At 44.7% G+C, this 18737-nt stretch overlaps 1 protein-coding gene across 1 annotated transcript in view; it reads right to left on the reverse strand.

Annotated features, from left to right (window-relative positions):
- The window catches only part of CDH13 (cadherin 13), an 897713-nt gene that overhangs the window by 83391 nt on the left and 795585 nt on the right, over positions 1 to 18737 (reverse strand). The window lies entirely within an intron of this gene.

The raw sequence follows: 18737 nt of genomic DNA on the forward strand, positions 1-18737 counted from the left end.
GCAGAACAATGGTCCCTCTTCTCTGTGCCCTTCTGTCCGCCTGAATGCAGACAACCGCAAGAACCCAGGCGGAGGGCTGAGCCACAGTGGGGATGGGGTTTGGTTCTCCGAGTAACCACATGGAGGGGAGCAGCCTAGTGTCCAGGAGCACCTGCCTGAACTGTTGATGAATGAAAAGCCAACTTCTGTTGAGTTTAAGCCTTAATGCATTTTTGCTTGCTTGTGTTCTTGTAGCCTCACCTACCCTATATGACAAGGTGGCCAGATAACCAGAGTGCCATGGCTCATCAATGAAGGGACTGGGACTGAACCCCGGTGTTTGACTCCGGAGCCTCTGCTCGACTGCACCATCTTCTCCAATGAACAAAGCCAATTTTATCCTTCCCACCCCTTACACCCAACTAGTGTGACTTTAAAAAAACTATCTCCTAAGGAAACATATAAATCAATTGTTTGAGGCCTTGTTGTACCTGTGTTTTTATTGTAATACATCTCAAATACTTGTTGCAAGTAGGTGTGGTGGAAATAAATCAATAAATGAAAAATTGGCTTTCCCAAAGATAGCGAATTTCGCAAGCTATCATTAGCACACTCCTTTAGCTGGAAGCATGAAGTATTGTTTTGGTGCTTACCTCTGACACAGTACAGGTGAATGGTAATCCATTTGCAAATATTTTACAAACAAGTAATACCAATAAGCTGACAAGAAGAAGAAATATCTCAGAATTTCAATTAGTAGGAAAGCCAGTCTAGAGACAGTAAGATGACATCAAAAGGCTGTGCGTACAAAGGAAGTAATTTGAGAAATAAGGTTTCGAAAGCAGTGGCTGATTAATTGACTTGCAAATCATTAATCATAAGCCTTAATCTTGATGCCTTGGGGGGTGGAGAGCGGATGGGAACTAATTTGTCTATCGCACCTCAGCAAACCTGGGTGAGTTGTTTCCCGTCCGTAAAAGGGGAGCTGGGAAATTCTTAGAACACGCACGCAGGATGGAAAGTAGCTGGAGTGAGGAGGGACATGGAGGATGCTGTCACACAGATATAGCTCTGGGAGACGATTATTTTTGCCTGATTCCTCTGATTCCTGTTTAAGCAAGTCCTATCTTGTATCTTTCCCTCCTCATCATGAAAATCATAGAATTTCCAAGTTGGAAATCCAGACTGGTGGTTCTTAGCCCTGTCTGCACATTAGAATCTCTTCAGGGGCTTTAAAAAACACATAAAAACCAAAAAACCCCCTGGGTCCTATGGTCCTATTCAAGTTCAGCTGGTCTGGGGTAAGGCCTGGGATTAATATTTTCTTAACCTGCTGATATAATTCTAATAGGACGCTTGGAGTGAGAAGCATGATTGAGTCCAGGTTCACGGATGGCACTGAACACCTTTTTAGTGTGTGAGCTAATGAATCCAAGTGCAATGAGAAGGTGGTATTGCTCTAGGGATTCTCAAAGTACGTATCGTGGCCCTAACATGTCCTTCGATGGAGTACTGTAGAAATGTAAACACATTTACCTACCATCCATCTGCCCACCCATCATCTACATATCCATCATCCATTCATCAATCATCATCCATCCATCCATCTTCCAGCCAGCCAGACACCACATGTTTGGTGAGATGGCTTCTGCGTGCCAAGCACAATACAATATTATGTTCTAGGAATACACTAGTAAAAAAACAGACATGGCATAGGTATAATGATAAAAATGAGGTAAATGCCAGGAAAGAAATAACATAGTTCCTGGGAGCCTGTATCTTGGGGAGATGGTGTGGGGGGGTACCTGACCCAGGCTGGGGAGGGTCATCAGGGAAGGACTCCCTGGGAACTGGAAGAAGAGGAGGTAGTGGGGTGAAAGTGAGAGCGCATTCCTGGCATTTGGAACAGCAGGTGCAAAGGCCGGTGGCAGAGGGAGCCTGGTGCATTTGTGCAACAGAGGGGAGGCGGTTGTGGCTGGAGTGCAGGGGAGGGCTGGGGAGAACTGTTGGCTATTGGACTCCAGAGAAAGAGAGAGATTATGTGGGGCCTTGTGGGCCATGGATAGACATTTGGAATTTACTTTCAAAACAAAGTGGAGTCTAATCAAGGAACTGGATTATGTTTAAATCTACTCCTGAGAGAATTCAGAAAAAAAAAAAAAATCTTTAAATATAGAAAACATTCAGCACAATTATTATGGTCTTTGTTAAGAGCATTATCTGATTCTTGCATAAACTATAAAGCCAGTTTCCTTGAGCATCCATTTAGAAACTCATTATTGCTTAATTAAATACTCATTCTATTAATTCTATTCAATGTTTTAACCCCATTATGTAATTCAAGAATGGAAAATTAAATAGATTAAAATGAAATAGTACCATTTTATATTTCTATAGCAATGCTCACTTTGTGATTTAAAAACAATAGGCAGACATTAATTTACCACACCAGAGAAGGAGAAAATATTGATTGTAACGTTACTTCCTTTAATTAGAAAAATAGATAAAGTTACTTTTCTGTTAAACTGTGTGGGAAATCAAATACCAGATGCACAATGTATTTTTACATAATCAGTGTGGGCAATTGGCTTGGGACGTACTGAGGATCATTAGCTCTCTCCTCTAAATTCAGAACTGAGTTATTTCATTCTTCTTCCTTTGATGAGGTGGGGTGAGTTTTGTGATGAACGTTTATGAAGAGCCTGCCTGGACTTGCCACAAATGCCATCCATCACCAGGGGAAAGAGGGACTTGCATTTTATTATATACCAAGAATGAATGTTCCTCCTCCTAGAGCTCGGAGTGCGTTGTTAGTCTAAGGTTAACCTAGAAAATGCAAATAACGATTAGCAGGCTGGAAAGCTGCACTTGGGAAAGAAGTGACAGTGGACGACTTTAAGGAACTGGACACAGGTGAGCCTGAATGCTGGATGAAAGGAGTCCAGGTTCATGATCTGTCAGCCCTGAGGTTTCTTGGAAAACAGGTGTTGAACTTGAAAATCTGAGATGTAGTCATCAGGACCCTGGCTTTGGAATATTAAAAAATAAGTTCCCAGAGAGTTTTATAAATTTCTATTTGTGAGGATAAAAGAATGAGGAAGAGATCATCAGAAATTTAACTTGCAAACACTTTTACGAGATCATATTTATGTAATGGACACAGATTTTTGGAAAAATCTAATCTCTGGCTGATTGCCTAATGGGTAGAAACTGTGACTGATACAAATAACACTTTCAAGGACCTTGGCACACTGTCTGGCATAGGGTGAGAAATACATACTTGTTAGCAATGATGACGATGATGATGGATTTCATTCTGTATCATATAAAATTCTTAGAAGTAAGAATTCTGAGAATGTGGTTTAAACCCCCGTGATTCTCTGTTCTCGCTAGTTTGCCTTATAACGTAGTTCTATCTGTAGTATCTTATTTCTCTGGATTGGTGTGAAAGAAGCTCTTTTCTTCTCAGTTATGTATACCTGACCCTCACATATTTACTTGTCCTTGTCTTGCTCTAAATAGGCCCTTCACTGCCAAGGCATATGATGTTAGCCTATAGCACCCCCATTTAGAAGGGACAGCTGTACTGTATCAGATACCTGATTTCCTTCTATCTATGATTAGGATTCATCTCAGGATGGAAAGGTGCAAGAACTAATTTTAATAATTATTCATTAAGTATCTATTATAGGCACAGCAAATACAGCAGTAAGTGATGAAGGACACTACTCTCTCCCCTCAGGGGCCTTCAGCTTTGTAGACTGACACATTCCCTCCCAGCCACCCCATTTCTTTGTATGTTTTGATGACCTATGACATATCCAGACAATTTGTTTTCTACCATTTCTCTGGTGTAATCCAAGGCTGCACCTGTGGCCAATTACGGAGGCTTTTATATTTAGATATAATTTAGTTTCCAGCTAATGGTCATTTCAATCAGTGGTGCTGGATCAACTGGACATCCATGTGGAGAAAACAATGACTCCTGACCAGAACCCTCACACCATATACAACATGCGCAAGGTGAAACAAAACTTTTCTAAGAAAACATACGAAAATTTTTTTTCAGCTTGCACTTAATGTTTATGTTCACTTTATACATAATATTACATGTAATATAATATAAAATATTTAAAAATATAAAATAAGGCGATTACAAGAGGGACAGGGGGCCGGGGGAGGTAGCAGAGAATAAAGGGGGATAAATGGTGACAGAAGGAGACTGACTTTGGGTGGTGAACACACAATGCAATATACAGATGATGTGTTATAGAATTGTACTCCTGAAACCCATATGATTTTATTAACCAGTGTCACCCCAATATATTCAATAATAAACAAAAAATAATGTAAAAATAGAAAAATGTAATTATATATGTAAAGTACACGTAACATATATAATATTTAACATTTTAATAAATGTACAGAGTTCTAAATAAACTTCAGCTGGTATCTTAAAGAAGCCCTTATGTCTAAGAAGTGATTAGCAACAGAACCCATAGAGCATTTTGAAGCTGCTTGGCCGAGAACCACAGTCTTCTCATCAGCCAGTCCTCAAGATGCCTGGAACCTATGAGTCCTTCCCCAGCCACGTCCTTGTGGGATACACATAGCCGGATGCCAAAGTGACTGTAGGACCAAGGTGGGAGGAGAACATTCAGGAAGCCACCAGATCATCATGGCCCCAGACATTGCTGAACATCTTCTATGTCTTCTCCATGTACTTAAAATTTTCTAAACACTTTATTCTCATTGAAGATGAGAAGTGATATCAAAACTTCGGTTTTCAGTACTCATGGGAGACAGTTCACACAGTGAAGAAATAAGTCAGCTGCTAGAGCTAGAGCTTCCAGCAACTGAGAACACTGACATCCCCACCCTTACAGGAGGACACGGCCTGGGCGTGCCCCTCCCTACTGTGAGCCCCGTGGGAGTGGGGATCACGTCTCTGATTCCCCACAGTGCCCAGCACCAGGTTTTTCATGAAGTGAGAGCATTATAAGTAGACAGTAAATTTTGGGATCATTTTGTCTAGAGAACAAAACCCAGGCGGGGGTAAGGTAACAGTGTACATGCATCGGTGAGTCTCACAGTGAGAAGCATGACCAGATCTCTATTCTCACTGAAAAGAAGAAAAGTGAACTAAATTGTAGTTCCAGTGGCAGCGATGATACAAACTCTAAGTGATCGATGAGAGTCTTTTTCTGAAAACCCTTAGAGGTTTTGTGTACATCTAGTTCAGGGTGCCTGCATAATCTAGAAAACATTTTGAGGGAACTATGCCCTGCCCAAGCTGTCCTGAAAAAACTGTTACTATGAGGTCATTTGTATCATGTGATCCTAGTTTCCTTGGTCAGAGTTGATTGGTCCCAGATAACCAATCCTTTGGCTGCTTCAAGAACCACCAGATGATTTCTCTAAGCATCTGAACTCAGAGGAATAGAGGCTATAATCAGAGAGTGAAGGGCCCTTGAACACAAAGTTTCTGAGTAGCTGAACATGGGTTGGCCACTTCTTGCCATTTGGACACTGATGAATTATCACATAAATGCAATGGGCATAGAGAATCGAAAGAGTGGAGACAATGAAAGAAAAACTGTGAAGAGACACCTTGGGGTACTCAAGGACAAAAAACAGATTAGGAAGTACCTTTGATCTCTGCTCCCATCCCCATGAGGTTCCCCATGCTTCTTGTCTGTAGGATGCTCTGTGCCTGCCAACAACCTCATCCTCACTCAGCCACCGGGAATGGGCTTCTACCCCTTGTAACTAATGGAGCCCTGGGGAAAACAACTCAGGTGGATGCCTGCCATTCCCAGCGAGGAAATGCGGTCCTTCTCATGCTGACTTGGGTTCCATACATGCTTTCTCAAGTATATTTTTCTTTTTCTCTTTTACATCTTGCCGTGGAAAATTTCAAACATTTAAAAAAGCTGACAGAATAGAGTAATGAACCCCAGTGCCCACCACCAGGCCTCAGAGATCTTCAATTCACGTCCCCATTGTGTTGCATGTGCACACCCACATCTCCTTATTTCCGTATTATTTGGAGTGAATCCCAGACATATCATTGCATCTGTAAACATTTCTCTGTGTATTTCTAAAAGATAAAGACTCTTTTTATGAAAACATAATTAAAGTTCCTTCTTGATCCGACTAACATTAATTTCTTCTACTGACAACTGTTGTATTTTTCTTTTGTGCCAGATGCTTTGCTGGAAGTATTTGCATGTTGTCTCTATTACGGAAAGAGAGAGTATTCCACTAGCCATGGTAAAGGACAGTTATCAAGGGGCCCATTAGACTTCTCCAGTTAATTAACTTCCCAGTTAATGTTTTAAGCCACCTGCCGTTACTAACCAGGTGAGGAAATGCAAAGCCAAATGTGGAAATAGTTCAACAATAATAAGGGATAGCAGCTCAACTACAAAGAAACATGCTCGTGAGCGAAAAGCACTCTCCAAGATTCACTGGCATCCAGGCAATGTGGTTCTTGAGGCAGGAGAGCCCATACAAACATCCCCCTAGTCCATGTGACCCACCCACCCGGGGAAGCCCTGGGCTGGAAGAATTATGTTCCTGTGGGTCCCATTCCAGCAAGAAGAAAGACCAAGGGTCCCCTAGCCTCCTGGCTCTACAGATGCAGGGAGATTAGCCAACAGGCAAGAGAGGGAAACAATATTCACTGCCTGCTCTGGCAGGAACTGGCCCCTTCCCTCTCAGTGCACGCCCTTCCGTGCTGATTCATTTCCTATGAGGAGCTTCCCTGTGTTGGCTGCAGACACACAGGAGGTACTGGGTACATGACTTTTGAGAAAGATGCCGGAGAAGCTCCTGCTCTCTGGGGGCTGCCAGTCCACCTACTGATGGTATTCTTCCTCTACATGACCTTGCCCGCTGAAGCTTCTCAAATCTGCCAAATTCAGACACACACACATTTGCAAAACTAAAAAAAATGACTTTTTAGGAAGAAGGGGCTCAAGTAACAACACATGTCCTTTTTTGTACAAAACAAAATGAAAACACATAGCCCACCAAAGACTGACAGGCATATAACGCTGCTGGGCAGGGTACTTACACTATGTCCCTGGGAACTTAAGAGTGTTTGCGAGATGGTACAGGAGTCCTGCCAGTGCGTCAAGTAGTTCCCTCTAAACAATAAAATCTTAAACTGCTGGAGGAATCTGTTAATTATATTTTATCTGCTTAGTATATTAGATTTCCGGCCTCAGATTTTTCTTGGAAACAAAAGTTTTGCTGCTAAAAAGGAGTTTGGAAATCACTGCCTTAGGGGCTGATGAAATAAATATTACAGTAGATGGTGAGGGAAAAATAAGAACCGAGGAGCAAATACGCCTACAATTTTCCCCCCTCTAAATGCCAGGCATGGACACTTCTTTATTTTATCTTACATTAGCATCTCTTCTTCAGTTGAATTTCTCTCTTTAAAAAAATGAAAGAAAAGGCAAAACACATTTGTACAGCTGACGAGATAATTGGAAATAGTTTAATTTTGAGAAGCAAAGAGATTTTCTGTACAGATACGCATTCACCCACGAGCACCTGAATCTGGATGAAGGATGACATTTTTGAGGAACAATAGCACGGTCTGTTCTAAAGACGTTGGAATTTGGTCTATGCAATTCTGCAAATTTACAGGAGTGGGAAATTCAACAGAATGGGGCATGTTCTGATCTACCTCTAACTTCTGGGTAAATTCCTGGTGAACTCTGTAACTTCTCTGAGGCCAGTTCCCTTTTCTGACACACAGGGTATCAGGCTCGAGCAGAAGTTCTTGATGCTGACAACACATTGGAATCACCGGAAAACCTGCAAAAACTACGGATGATCTGAAGTCCCATATTCAGAGATGTTTCTTGGGTGGGGTCCAGGCATCTGTATTTCTTTCCCTCCCCTACCACACATCATCTGTACACTGTTATTTCGTGTTCACCACCCCAAGTCAAGTCTCCTTCCATCATCATTTATCCCCCCATGCCCTCCTCGACCCCCAATCCTCCTCCCCTGGCAATCCTTCCATCCTTCATGCCCTGAAACCTGGTCCCCCCCGCCCCCTGACAGCTTGCTCTCTCTCTATGAGACTGTCTCTATTTTGCTTGTTAGTTCATTTTGTTTATTAGATTCCACATATGAGTGAGATCATATGGTACCTGTCTTTCTCTGACAGGCATATTTCACTTAGCATATGCTGTCCAGGTCATTTGTATTTCTAAAAACTCCCCCAGATAATTCTGAGAACAGCTGCTTGAGATGACTACTAAGATCCCTGCCTAGTGTTATGACCAAACATTCAAAAGATCTTTATGACCTATTCCAGTTTGTGTTGGGTCCCAACAGGTGAAGACCAGGTGTTGGGAGCGCCGAGAATGCCACTGCTGGGGAGCCTTGAGAATTTTTATAGCTCTGTGCTCAAGGAGTTCATGGGGGTTGCTAAGCAGACCAATGGAAAACATTTGCCAATGAAATCACAGGGCTATCTCCTAGAAGTCATCTTTTCGCCACCCCAGAAATAAATCCCACACTCATTAAGCAGTCATCCATTTCTCTACCCCTTCCAGCCCTTGACAATCACCAATCTGTCTCTAGGGACTTACTCTTCTCGATATTTCATATAAGTGGAATCACACATCACGTGGTTTTATGACTTCTTTCACTTAGCATAACATCTTCAAGGCTCATCCGTGCTGTACCACGTGTCAGTGCTTTGTTCCTTTTTGATGGCTGAATAATATTCCACTGTATGGCTAGACCACACTTAATTCATCCTTTCTGCCATGGATCAGCATGTGGGTTGTTTCTACTGGTTAGCTATTGTGCATAATGCTGCTGTGAACATTCATGTACAAGTTTTTGCATGGACTTAGGTTTTTCATTCTCTTGGGCAGATGGGGAGGAGTAGAATTGCTGGATCATATGGTGACTATGTTTAAGGTGATGTGGATTTAAGCCACTCACCAATGCATGGGCCACACCTACGCTGCACCTTTCAAACACATGAGGCTGTGTGCTGTTTGCCGGCTTCCCAGAGCCGACTGCCTCCGGCTCCACGTGAGGAAAGGCAATTCTCTGAGAACGAGGCTTCCCTCTTTGAATGGCAGGAGGGCTTTGGAGGGAGAACCACGAGAGCCTATCTCTTTCGAAGCCTCTGACTCACCCACTTCGAGCAGCCTCCTTTCCCCCAATTTGGGTAGGCATGTTGTGCAGGTTAATGCTGAAACAAGACAGACCTCCTGGAGCTCACGCAGGACAAGCCGTCCTCCTTTCTAACTGCAGAAGGTACATCTTCAATCTCCTAATCTGCAGGGAAACTGACACACTTGGTTAGGCTCCTGGTGCTAACATCCCAGTACAAAGAAGGACAAGAAAAACCTGCTTTCATTACAAGGGACTTGTACAAATTCACACATGGAATTGACTTACGGCCTCTAAGTTAGATTTAAATCCCAACTGTCTTAGTCAGAAGAAACTGCTCTAAAGCCATCGTCTGTGTGTGTACCATTCATTTTTATTTCAAATAGATCCCACTGGCCCAACTGTAATTCCCATAAGCACATCCATATATTTCTTTCCAGAGGTGGCTTATGGAGTTTCCGAGAACATCCCAGTCCCACAGGGAGAAGAGATAGAGGACAATCATTCCCTTGGGAATCAGGCCTGATTAGAGAGGGCATGATTAGGGAAATCACTGTCTGTCCCGCCTGGGCTCTGATCCCAGGGTGGAGTAACATAACGGGAGTCTATGTGGGGACAGGGGTGCCCCGATGGCATTCTTTCACACTGATAAAGACAAATGAGGAAAGCTAGTTGTGTTTACTGCCACATCAAGCTCTACCACCTAATGGCTGTGTGACCATGTGCCAGCCATTTAACCTCTCTGTTCTTGATTTCCTCATCTGCAAAATGAGAATAGTAATAGCACCTGCCCTCTTAGGGCTCTCATAATGATTAAGTGAGCATATAAATGCTTTGATGACTGCCTGACACATAATAAGCAATAGATGCATATTGTTATAATGAACACGAACAAAATGAACAAAGTGAACTCTGTTACAGTGTACGTCATTAGAAGGAACATGACCAAGACATAAACTTTGCTCTTTTTGGAGTCTTTTTGCTACAGTAGACTAGTTTCTTATTAAATGATATTCCTGCCAGTATAAAGTTACCTTGTCTAAACTACTTAGAGTTGGTACCACTTATAATTGGAAGTGTGCTGACCAACGCTTTTTTTTATCCTGATAGTATTTTTAAAACTAACTTAGGGTTTCTCAGCCTCAACACTATTGACATATCAGGCTTGACAATGGTTTGCTGGGTAGGGGATGCCCTGCGCACTGTGAGATGTTGAGCAGCATCCCTGGCCTCTACCCACTAGATGCCAGTAGCACCAGCCAAGTTGTAATAATAAAAAATGTGTCCAGACAGTGCCAGATGTCCCAGCGGTGTGTGTGTGTGTGTGTGTGTGTGTGTGTGTGCCCTGCAATCGTCCCTGGGTGAGAATCACTAATCTAGCTAAACCAGGTCAGGGGCTCCCTACATACACCTGCCTATAAACAGCAGCCCACAAGCTCCCTCAGGACAAGATTTATCAGCAAGTTGGTCCTAGACTCAAGTCTCATAGGAAAACACTGAAATAGCATAACAACACTTTCCGGAGTAATTGAATCAGATATTGCCAGAAAAACATTCAAGGGTAAAATGAAAGACTATAATTATTATGAAAATTATTGATGTAGTTTTCATTACTCTACAATTTTTGAATTAGCAACTGATAATCCCTTCTATAAAGGCAGAGAGGTAGTTATCCTTGCTTTCCATTCTTCCTGACATTTGCCCGCCTCTCACTTTTCAATAAACACATTTCATGCCTGTGTGTGCTCAGTGGGCTCAGGTGCAACACACAGACCTGGGGACTAGCTCCACAGTCCCTCCGAGGAGGGGCTTGAGAGGGGGTAGCCCTGTCACCTGGGGGGTTTCTCAATGGGCCTTGGAAAATTAGAACAGGGGGTTTTTCGATTTGGTCCAGTCAGCGCTATGTTCAGACTCAAGCTTTTTTGGCAACGAAGGATTCTTGTCTGTGGTCCATTTTCCACTCCCAGTTCTCTAACCCCTAGCTGCTCGAAGTGTGGTCCTTGGGCCAGCAGCTGTGAGTAGCTGGAAACGCAGAAGCTGAGGCGGAACCCAGACCTCTGGATCAGATCACTGGTGATTCAGTGTCATGTCAAGTTTAAGAAGAATGCTTTTGACTCGTTTTACCCATTCTCAGTGTTGCCCTTGCTGCCTAACCCCGAGGGCAGGGAGACCAGGAATGCAGGCCTCCTGGGCATTCAGCACAGCCAAGCTGGAGCCTGCCACAGCCTCTCCTGGTCCCATGTCCTCCCGCTACAGGGCGCTGCTTCCTCCTGCTCAATGTCAACTCCAGCCCTTGGGTCCCATCCCCTCTGCTGCTCAACTCCGGTCCTGCTCCCCCATCCACCTGCCAACTTCTCTTTCCTCTCAAGTCTGTAAACATGTTCAAGACGCTGCAACAATTAGAAAACAAAACAAGACTTGGGGGTAGGGGCGGGAGCGGAGGGGGTTAATGGGGGGAAAATGGGGACATCTGTAATACTTTCAATAATAAAGATAAATGAAGACAAAAACAAACAACATAACACGACACTCACAACGAAGAAAAGGGCAACCCTCAACTCTGCTGCTCTCTCATTTCCTTTGAGAGAGGGGCCTGTACTTCCTCACCTCCCACTGTGTGATTAAAGAGTCTTAAATATACTGAAAGTTGCTATAAAGGCTAAGAAGCACAAAAATAAGCATTATAAATTTACTCGCAATCAAGGAACGATGTAATTGGTCATTGTTGAGATGTAATTACAGGAGACGACCTACTGTTCAAGAGCCTTTAGCCAGGGAGGCTTTTAGGAAACCCGCGCAGCACAAGCAAGACGGCCTGTGGCCACTTTCCCTGGCTGCCTCGGCGAGGGAGGGACGTCCAGGGAGGGGGGAAAAAGGCAGTAATTTGAACATGAAAAACGGGAGCTCTCACAGAGCTAAGGAATTTTAAGTAAAACAGTGAAGTCTTTCAGCCTGATTTGTCCCTCCCTAGGGACAGGGTGGGACAGCAGGACTTGCCAGGTAGCCTGGGACAGTGTGTGGGAGTCAGAGAGAAGCTGAGGGGGAGAGAGGAGAGAGACACACACACACAGAAATAAACAGGTAAAGAGAGAGAGAGCTAGCGGGGGTGGGGGGGCAGTGCAGAAAAATAAGGCAGGGAAAGGCATAAATACACACATGAAAAGGTTAGAGACAGACAAGGGAGAAGAGAGAAACAGGGGAGACAGAAAGGAGGAATAAAATACCCGTGGGAGGGAGATGGGGGAGGGGGGAGGGGGAGAGATGGAAAGATATGGGGGGGGGGTTAAGGGCTTGACTTTGCTTTTTCTTAAATAAGAAAATCTGGGAAAATCAAAAGCGGCGTTCCAGCACTTTCTCCACTCTCAGGGGCCTATGCCAGTGGAAACTGAGAACTGAGAAGGGAGATTTCCATATCAATAGAAACCCAGTGCATGCAGCCTTGTCTAACTGTGAGGAGCAAGTGCAGATGGAGAAACTGAGGATGCAGTGTATAAGCCCTGGACCCCTGGGAGGGGGCCGATGGTGAGCATTGCCACCGCCCACACCAGATGCTGGCGGGTGCCGGGCCCTAGGCATTGCCTCCACATTAACTCCCATGAAGCCCACTCTTTTTGTGCCAGTTTCTAAAATCAGTTCAGTAGGCAAAATTGGCTATAATCAAAATCACCCTTATAAGTTTCTGAAAGAGTCCATATGGAAGGAAGGCTCTACGGGCCCTGGGAGGGCTGTTCTGCTCTCGGGACCACCTTCTCTGGAAAAATCCACATGTGACTCTTAGAACGTAACGGCCAGACTTGTATAAGCTAAACGTTTGCATGATGAGTGTCTGTGTGTCATTAGCCCCGTACAGGCCTTCCAAGGTGTGGGCTTGTTTCCCCTTCACTCATCTTTTTGTTACCTTTACAAAATCCTGAATCCAGTGCACTCTGATAGGATATTTAAGGAGAGGTTGTGAATCAGGGAACCAACCCAAATTTGTGTGGTCCCTAGCCTCCAGTCACCTAATGTGAAGTTTGTGTTTATAGTGCGTCTCAGAGGGCCTGCCCTCAGCAAGGGAATTGTAATGGGGACCAAGACAGGGATGGTGGCTGAACCCAGGTGGGGTCCGACCGGCCAAGGGGATGCCTGAACCGAATCTCTTCCAATTTGGCTGTAGGGCTCCCCATAGACACGCCCCTGAAACAGAACCTTGCTAATGCCCAGCCCTCTAGACAACACTTTCTTCACATGTCACAGATGTTACCATTGTTGAGGATGAAATGATGGGCTAATTCCTGGGGATACACATTCTAGACATCCCTGAACATGGAAACATCCATTACTGTGTCTTCTCGGTGGGTAGTGGCAACTTCTGAATGGAAACAGAATCCCCTCACTATTAGGCTTCAAAAAAGCTCATAAGTAACTTGATGCAACACACACACCTTTTGTGGAAGGGAGTGTTTTCAAAGTGAGTCAACATCTAGTGCCATTGCTATGATAACACAAGTGAAGGAGGGAGAAAGCTTCACAAACAAAAAGGTCAGCTTCCTTCTGCCATGTGTTCAACCTTGTGCGTTCTACAGCCGGGGTGTGGGTGGAAGGTTAGTCTAACTTAAGCACCAAGGAGGAGAGGAGGCCTGAAGTCACATCAGTATGATATAGATCTCCCAGAAATAAAAGAAAATGACATCCTGGGGGCAGCCAGTTCCAGGGATTATCAGTCGGTAAAGGTGGCAGGTGGGTGCTGCCGTTTTTGGAAATAACAAGCAGCTGGAAGAGAGGTCACTAGAGTGGGTGTGATGGCTCCACAGTTGCTGGAACAGGCATTAGGATGGGGATTTGGCTGAAGTGAGCAAACAGTAGGGTGCAGACATGCCTTTTTTCCTGAAGAAATCCATGCTCTGCAATCTAAAAGCAGCAAAATGATTATTATTGCAATGGTAATAACAAAAGCTAATATTTGCACGCCTCCTCAGTGTCATGTACTGGGCTGTTTGCTCACCCAGTGAGGTAGGTTCTATTATGAGTTCCAGTGTATAGATGAGGAAACCGAGGCATAGAGAAGTCCAATCACTTGCCTAGGGTGGCAGTTAGGAAGTGGAGAGACAGAATTCACACCCAGGTTTGACTGTCCAGAGCAGCGACTTTCAACCTTTTCCATCTCATGGCACACACAAACTAATCACTAAAATGCTGTGGCCCACCCAAAATTATATTTTTTGCCAATGTGACACACACACACAAAAGGTATAATGTTGATTCATTCACACGGGACGGCTACTGTTGTGTTGGCTCTTGTCATTTCGTTAATTTGACAGCTGAAGGGAAATGAGGCCAGTGCCCCTGACTAAATAGTCAGGTAGTGCATGTTTTATAATTTCTTGCGGCACAGGGGTGGAAAAATCACTCGTCTAGAGTTTGTGTGCTCCCTGCTACTGGCAGCTTCCACGGCTGGTCCCACATTCCCAGGGGTACAGCGAGAAAGTATCACACCCTCACCCTCCGCTGTTGCAATCTGCACGCCAAGCCTTCTCCCAGCAAGTCCACAACAGCCATTCCCCAGGTATGTATGTGGCTGTGGTTTAGGAACAGGAAAGGACACGCCATTGATTTTCTAAGAAATGGCCAAAGGATTTTCAACTCAGTTTTTGCCTTCCTTTTCCTTGGGTGTGATGGGGTGGGTGGGGTGGGGGGTCCTTTTGAGTTCTTATTTACTGCCCCTCTTGTCCAAGCCACCCACCTGGGCTGAACTGATAGGTAACGATGCCATCTCCCGTGTTTGCTGCCGCTGGACATACACCCACGCGCCCACTGCATTACCACCAACGGGCCACTTGCTGGGCCAGCAGGTTCTATTCATCTGCCCCTTCTGGTGGTCAGCATAGGTGCCCCAGCGAGTGGGGTGGGGCAAGGGGACATAACTGTCTGTCACCCACAGGGGACTTCCCTGCAGAGGCTTCTGGGATGGCACACCTGAGGGTGGGGGTGGGGTGGGGCTTTGATGCTGGGATGGTTAGGGGATTTGGGAGTAGCTGAGGGGTGAGCAGGGTATAGAAGGAAGCTCAAGGATTGGATTAGGTTCAAGAGTGAGAACTTGCAGGTTGGGGTCCAAACACAAGAACCCAGAATATCTAGCCCCTTCCCAATGATCATTTGCCCCTGGGTCCCAGATGATCAGCAAGCTATGCACCTTCCTTTACACCAGCTCTTGCTGGCTCTTTGCATCTCGACCTTCCCCAGCTCCTCTCAGAGGCTGCTACCGCAGGTTCAGGCCCATGCCCATAGAGCACGGAGCACAGTAATCCCCGTCCAAATGGGGTGGCCCTTGGGATCCCACTTCCCCGGGGCCCCCACTGCAGATACTGAGTCCTTTCCCAAGTCTAGAATTCCACCTCTGCTCTGTGTCTGAGTGCCAGGCGCTTCCCTGGACATGACCCTTGTCCTCTGTGTACCCACTGGAATCCATCTGCAGTGGGGCAGGCCTTTCTCCATTGTCAGCTAGGAGTCTATGGAAGTGCAAAAGCCAGTGTAGCTCAGGGGAAGAAAAGGGTAAAGGTAATTTAAAAGTACTTTTGATCATATTAGAAAAGGGGCTGCACACTACAATTTAAAATGCTCATACTCTTTGGACCAGGCATTTCACTTGTGAGAGTTTATCCCACACCAACCTTCGTACATGTGCATGAAGATACACATTCAAGCATTATTATTGCTGTGATAGTTCTAAGATGGAAAACCAGGAACCACCACCATGTCTGTCCATCAGTAGGGAATTGGTCAAACTGTGGAATGCCTATGAAACAGAACAAGGCACAGAGACGTTAACATGAATGAGGTAGTTAATTGTTTGACATTATTGACCGGAGGGAAATCTGTAATATCGCCTGATGAAAATCCCTAGGGTTTACTTAGTAGAAATAAAATGTGTTGAGCTAATGAAATCGGGAGGAAGTGGGCCACTCAAGGGGCACATTTGAAGGCAGAGCTGAGGTACAGAGATTACAGAATCTTTAAGTTTCTAGACTGCAGGAGCCAAGGACGCAATTGGAATGCACCAAACTGCTGTGTGTGTGCATCTGGGGGGATGGGCAGAGGGTGGGCATGAGGGCAGGGCTATTTGGCAGGCTCTGCCCCAGCTGTCCTGGTTAGAGCCCCCTCCTAAAGTTTCAGGTATGAAAATGACACAAGCCACATGAAAGTTGAGCAAACAGTGTCTAGGGGTGAGGTAACATCTTTCTGCAGGGCTCCCACCTAGAAAAGTGGTGGACAAAGGATAAGACCATGAAGGGTTCAATTTGAATTGTGTGCAAAGGCTGTGCTAACTCTGGGAGGCCGCTGACGTACGGATCACCACCCATCTAAGAAACCAAGAAGTCGTGATACCCAGGACCTCATTCATTCCAGCTGGAAGTGTGGTAGGCAGTTAGACAGACACGAGCAGAGCAAGGACGATGGGCCAGGTACAGAAGGTCACCAGAGTGGAAAGTGTGCGTACCATGATCTCATCTTTGTAAATAAAAAGTAGGACTACATAGATGCAAAGGGAAAGGATACCTGGAGAAGCTTAAGCAAAATGTTAACAGGGGACAGTCACCTCTCAGGGGAGTGGGGAGAGCTGGCAACTTACAGGACATTTTAATTTTTTTTTTACAATGGAAATGAATTATGTTTTAATAAAAAATTATTTTGGGGGGAATAAAATGCACTTAAAATTAAGTTGTTTTCTAAAATGCTTCAGCAAAAGAAGAATAACGTGGGAGGAACCACTGCACTTGATGTTAAGCTTATCACACAACTACAGGAATCAAGGCAGTGCGCTGGTGGAGGGGCAGACACACAGACCCACGGGACAGAACAGAACCGGCAACACCCGCACAGACGGGGCCCTGTGGTCGCTCAGAGCAATTCAATGAAAGGACGGCCTTTGAAAACATGGTGCTGGAGCAGTCGCGCATCCACAGGAAGATAAATGACCTCAACCCGAACCTCATGTCTTCGTACAAAAAATAGCTCATAATGGATCATGGACTCGAGTGTAAAACATAAAAATACAAAACTTTTAGAAGAAACATGGGAGAAAATCTTCAGGACCTAGCGCTAGGCAGAGTTCTTAGTGCTGACATCAAAAGCAAAACCTATGCTAAAAAAAAAAAAAAGAATGATAAATTGGACTTTATCAAAACTAAATGCATTTGCTCAGTGAAAGACACTATTAAGAGGATGAAAAATAAGCCACAGACTAAGAAATGTTTACAAGCCGTATCTCTGGCAAAGAACTTGTATATGTAAACTATGCAAACAATGCTCAAAACACAACAGTAAAAATACAATCCAATTAGAAAATATTTTTTCAATACCCCGAGCCAACACACACAATGAAGTAATTCTGGGGCTCTTAGCCAATAAAGTTAACCCTGATGCAGCCTTTATTCACCTAAGAGGGATGGGATATCTCTTGGTCAGACTCAGTAATGTGGGTTCGAAGGCGACAAAATGTCACCATCCATGGCTCTCCTTGAGGATACTTTCGGATTTGTCCATGATGAACCAGCTGTAACCTGGGCATTTTATTTAACCTCCCTTACCCCCAGCTTCTTGATCTGTGAACTCGAGGGACTAGTAGAACCTACGTCATAAAGGGAAAATGAGCATTAAATGCAATAATGCTCAGAAAGCACTGTGCCCCTTATCCTGCACAGAGCTGCTGGCCATTGTCATCAACACCCCCACTTTACAGGTGAGAAGACTGAGGCCAAAAGGATTAAGGCACTCGGGTAATATCCAAGAGCTGGTGAATGAAGCAGATGGGCCTAAAGCTAAGAGTCATCTGATACCCAAACCATCTCTACACAGCACCCCATCCTCCCTTGTTAATAAAATAACTCAGAAACAAAACTGGGATTTTGAGGTAATAAAAACAGTCCTTGTAGTCAAACCAACAGTGTGAACAGAGAAACAACTGGAAACGAGGCAAATTAAACCCTTCCTATGCCTTGTCTCCTCCTTGAATTCTATCTTCTGAGGCTCCTTAGGTCAAAATAATTGGATTTGCTATTTTTAAAAATCCTGTACTCTCAAACCCTCACGTTCCTGTCGGTGGCATTTGCTTCCTTGCTGGAATTTCAAAGCCCCAAAACAGCCTTGGCATATAGCTTATGTTATTACTTTGCCCAGCTGGTGAATGATACTTTTAAATCTTTCTGGGGGATCTAGTATCCCTGACCTTGACACATGGTTTGGTCAAGCGGAGATGAAGGAATTGCCTGGGGCCCCGTATCTCACAATAGCCTATAAACTCATCTCAGCAACTCCGCTGCTTTAATCAGGGGCCTACTGACAATGTACACAAATAGCGCTCTGCCAGGAGCTGCGACGGGTCACCACAGCCGGCTCCCCTCAGCAGTATTTCATTGTGCGAACGCTGACAAACGGCACTCCGATGGCTCCTGAGGAGCCATCTCGCCGCCTATCTTGACGTGACTTTCCTCTTTCCTTCCCTCCCAAAGTGTTACTGCTCTTTGGGGAACTTGCCCAGTTGACACTGTCCACGTGAAGCTACATCTCTGCTAAATGAAAGAACTCCATCATTTTTATGCCAGACTTCCAGACACCAGGAGAACCTA

This window comes from Miniopterus natalensis, chromosome 18, assembly GCF_054644295.1.
Source record: "Miniopterus natalensis isolate mMinNat1 chromosome 18, mMinNat1.hap1, whole genome shotgun sequence".
NCBI classification, from domain to species: domain Eukaryota; kingdom Metazoa; phylum Chordata; class Mammalia; order Chiroptera; family Miniopteridae; genus Miniopterus; species Miniopterus natalensis.